Below are 4890 nucleotides of genomic sequence, written 5' to 3'. Positions count from 1 at the left end.
CACACACACACACACACACACACACACACACACACACACACTACTCGTTCACAAATATATATATATATATATATATAATTATACACACACACACACACACACACACACAAATATATATATATATATATATGTATGTATGTATACTTTCAATATTTTCCTTCTCTTAACCCTAGCAGGTTACCATAACCTGGCTGATCTGACCCCCAACTCTCTCTCTGCTCCTCTCTGTCCCCATCCTCCGCAGCAGAGCGTGTGACATTTCGTGCAAAGCGTGCCGAGTCAGCGTGCTTTGTCTTGTGGACGTGAACGTGGTGACATCTCTGTCAGCTTGTCAGTTTCTCTCTCTCTCTCTCTCTCCCCTCTCTCTCCACTCACCCAACGGCTTTTGTTTCCAGTCAGTTGACTGCCTCGCTGCGGGGGGAAAAAGGTGTGTAGTTAACTTGCGTGCTTTCGCTGGGCCGACTTCGAGAAAGGCAGCGACTGAGGTCTATTTGTGCGAAAGAAAAAAGAGGTTAGTTGCATTGATTTTGCACATCTTTCTTACTGAATCTTTTCTACCGTGTGTTTTTCTGTTTGGTTTTATTTTCTTTAATTAACTTCTCTGTTTTCTGTTTGGCGATGTTGGCTGGAAGTTGTACACATTATTATCATGTGCGTGGTGAAACGTTGAGGTGTACCTTTGACTTTTGTTTCTTTTTGTCTTGGTGATATATATATATATATATATATATATATATATATATATAGTTTACGTGTGTGTGTGTGTGTGTGTGTGTGTGTGTGTGTGTGTGTGTGTGTGAAATTTTCTCTCTCTCTTTTTCTCTGACTCTCTCTCTCTCTCTCATATTGCCTCTGTATTACTCAGGTGAGGGTATATTAATTAAAAGAAGGTATGATATATCTATGTTAGCTGAAGTATGTCCTTTTACATTGCACGATTGCGCCGTCTGTGAAGAATTTGTGATACCCTTTCATAAGGGGCAATGGCCTATAAATGAATAAACCATTCATTCATTCATTCATTCTCCCTCTGTACGTCATTTTCGTTGGTTATTTGATATGAACGCATGCATATGTATGTAAGTATGTATGTAGATGTTTGGGGTCAAGTCAGGGGCATAGCCCTTGCTACTTGCTACTGGTACCATGTAACCTAGTGCTACCTGCCGCATATCGCATGTGAAGTCTCCCAACGACGGACCAGGCGGAGGAGGAAACCTTTCCCAACGGCTGTGAAGGCGGAAGAGGATGACCAAAGGGCAGGGGGAGCCCTTATCCTTGCCTGGAAGCCCTCCTAGTAGACAGAACCTCGAAGAAAAAACCTGCACCTGCCGAGGCCGTCCTACACGTGGCAGTATCTGCACCTGTGGGACTGTGAGCGTCGGTAGGCGAGAGAGTGGGGAAGGGACTGCACAACTCCTCTTCACTAAAAAAAAAAGAAAGAAAAAAAAAAAGGTAGGTCACCTGTGCTGGTCAGGCATAAAGACGTTTGAAAACAAGAGAACGCTGGCCATTAAGGAGAAGCGTGAGCGAAGGAAGCAGGGCTCAACTTCTGGAGACGGTGTCCCTTGCAACACCTGTGGGAAGTGCTGCGGATCCAGAATCGGCCTCTTCTCCCATATGAGGACACACACCGACAGATAAGCCTGCCTGCCTACTCATCCGTCGGTCCGACGGGAGACTCCATCATGTAGATGTTAATATCAGAATGTCCATTCATTATGGATAGTCTAGGTGACAGATGTTATCAGTTGTTTTATGGTTGCCTCTCATTTTCTTTATTTGCGATTTTATTATGCGTGTGCTGAGAATATTAATTAACAATTTGTTTTATTGTTTGTTTGATTGTACGTCTCTCAAAAATGTATTTTTACACACACACCCCCCCACCTTGTCACAAAGTCAATGACAGTAAAACATCAAAGCGTCAAAGCATCTTTCTCCCTCTGTCTCTCTGTCTCTCTCTGTCTCTGTCTCTCTCTCTGTCTGTCTGTCTGTGTCTGTCTGTCTGTCTCTCTCTCTCTCTCTCTGTGTTCTGTCTTACACTTGAATGTTGTTCCACTGACGAACTTCAGTGAAGCATTCTGTATGGTTATTTTGGTTCAATATCAATCAAGAATGTGTACATGTATGTTCTTTCTTTAGTTTAACGTCTTTTCACTTTGAGTGAAATTAGACGCGCGCGTGCGTGTATATATGTGTGTGTGAGTGTGTGTGTGTGTGTGTGTGTGTGTGTGTGTGTGTGTGTGTGTGTCTGCGTGTGCGCGTGCGCAGCCTCCGTTATGTCTTATGACCATTTCATGGGCACGAGTCGTCGTATAAAACGAACAAAATGCTGTCGTTACATATTGCTGCAATTGCTGCTTACATAATGCACGTGTCATACAAACATAAAGGCAGACATACACACGCGTGAACACACACGTGAACACACACGTGAACAAACACGCATGCACGCACACCCCTGCTCTCACACACCCCTGCTCACACACACACACACACACGCGCGCGCGCACACACACGCACGCACGCACGCACGCACGCACATGTACACCTCCTACACCCTTCCCTATGCACTCACATACACACGGACACAGCCATACACAGACAGATAGACACACAGACATAGACAGACAGACCCCCCCCCCCCCGAACACACACACACACGCACACACAATGGCGCGCACGCGCGCGCACACACACACACACACACATACATGCACGCACTCGCACACACACCCATCCACCCCCCCACCCCCACCCCCCCCCACCCCACCCCACACACACAGATGTTTTGCTTTGTATCAATTACCAACTACATATCCGCACTCAGCGTGTTTCGTACTGAAGAGAGAGAGAGAGAGAGAGAGAGAGAGAGAGAGAGAGAGAGAGAAAATGAGAAGGGGGCGTGGGGTGAGACTGAGTGGAGGGTGGTGTGGGGGTGGGTAGTACACCTGCCAAGCTTGTTAATGTCGTGCCAGGCGTCATAACACACAATAAACCGTGTCAGAGCATCGGGAACGAACGATAAACTGTGTCAGAGCATTGACAAACATGACACTGTGTTTTCAACATCAAGAGTGGCAGTATGCTCTATCATTCCGAACACCGTTGTTTCTTTTTTTCTATGTTTTTTTTTTCTCTCTCTCTCTCTTTCTGTCTTCCTTTTTAGAGACACACATAAGAAATAGAGTAAAGTTCGCACACACGCGCGCGCATACTATGCTTCCAACAAAGAATGAAGGTTACACTTTTCCCTATTTTCATTATTATTATTATGAGCATTTGCGCCTAATCTTGAAAATAAGCCCTAGGCGTTTACAAATAGAACACATATGTAGATATCAAAAAGGAAAAATTGAACACAAGATACCAAACATCATACAAGTTATTCACCCCCCATCCCGCCCACACACCCACAATACACACAAGTACAAGCACACGCGCACGCACACACACGTCATAGCACACAATCGTAAATAGTACACAATAAAAAATACTACCAACAAATTATGAAACTATCAGAACTCACTCAGTCACTAATAGTCATTTTAGTTCATACTGGAAAGGGATGAGCTGTTGAGAATTAATCAGGAGGGGAAAAGGTGGGTATTCACACTGGATTTAAAAGATTGCAGCGAAGATGAGTGACGGAGATACTGAGGAAGTTGATTCCAAAGGGGGCTTGGAATGAAAAACTGCGCTGGCCATACGTTTTGGTTCGACCAGGGGGGAATCCTAAGCATACGGGTGTCAGAAGGAGAGCGGATTTGGCGTAAGGGTATGTAAGAATGAATGAGATCAGAAAGATACTGTTGACCAGAAGCCTCAATGGACTTGAAACAAAGAGAGACGACTTTGTAGATAATTCTTTCTTGTACTGGGAGCCAGTGTAAAGCATGAAGGAGAGGAGAGACGTGATCAAATTTACAGGAACGAAAGACAAACCGAGCAGCATAGTTCTGGACTTTCTGAATCTTAGCAATGAGGTAGCTAGGTGAACCAAGTAGGGAATTACAATAATCTAGGCAGGACAGCACAAAGACACAGAGGAGAATTTTGGTTGCATCTTCAGTCAGGAGATGACGAATGGATGCAATTCTGCGAATTCAAAGTAAAACAGTTTGCATATATTCGCAACATGCTGCTGATAGGAAAGAGACCGGTTGAGTATGACACCAAGACTGCGGACGGAAGAGGGAAGAGGAATGTCGGTGCCACTGAGGGAGACTGACGAAGGGAGAGAGACTGAGTGGCAAAGTCTTTGTGGGGTGATAATCATCATTTCAGTTTTTTCCTCATTTAAGTTTGTTTTCACTCATCCATGTCTTCAGATCGGAGATGCAGGCCTAGGTTGAGTCAATGAGAGAGGGAAGGAGAGATGCAGCTGATTGTCATCAGAAAAGCTATGGTGGGACAACAATGTTTTTTTTCCCCATCATCTGCGCCATTTCAGTGGCATTACTCCCACGCCGCTCATTTAGATTCCCCCATACACGGCCACACCCGGGTTCGTCCGTCGCAGTTCCAGCGTCGGCAGTCCACAGGGAACCATCGATGTTAGGTCGCCTGGAGGCCACACACCAGAGGAGACCCTGCACTGCTGCTGAGTCACTTCGGTGGTGTTCAGTGGTGCCTGTTCTGTTTTAACGTACTTAGGACACCACCTACTAAGCCCCCTACTAACGACAATAATGGCTTAGTCGCGGAGCCAGACTGAGCGAGCGTCTCTCCCAGAGTGGAGACCGCCACCACGTCCCTCAAACAACAGCCCCCCATGAATCTGCCGACACTGACGACATTGACAGGACTCACCCCAAGCATGGAAGTGGAGGGGTATCGAAACTGAGGTCACCATGAGAGCAGGGCATGAAAGGTCACAGACTTTGA

The 4890-nt window shown here is 45.7% G+C and overlaps 1 protein-coding gene across 1 annotated transcript in view; it reads left to right on the top strand.

Annotated features, from left to right (window-relative positions):
• The first annotated feature begins 398 nt into the window (after window positions 1-398).
• The window catches only part of LOC143280331 (putative ferric-chelate reductase 1), a 51758-nt gene continuing 47266 nt past the window's right edge, over window positions 399-4890 (top strand). Inside the window, exon 1 of the mRNA XM_076584965.1 lies at window positions 399-511. The gene's annotated coding sequence lies outside the window, so the exon portion shown is untranslated. The remainder of the gene's footprint in view (window positions 512-4890) is intronic.

The sequence above is a fragment of the Babylonia areolata genome, chromosome 3 (assembly GCF_041734735.1).
Source record: "Babylonia areolata isolate BAREFJ2019XMU chromosome 3, ASM4173473v1, whole genome shotgun sequence".
Classification (NCBI taxonomy): Eukaryota; Metazoa; Mollusca; class Gastropoda; order Neogastropoda; family Buccinidae; genus Babylonia; species Babylonia areolata.
The sequence above is the reverse complement of the archived record's forward strand: the minus strand, read 5'-3'. Positions and strand labels throughout refer to the sequence as shown.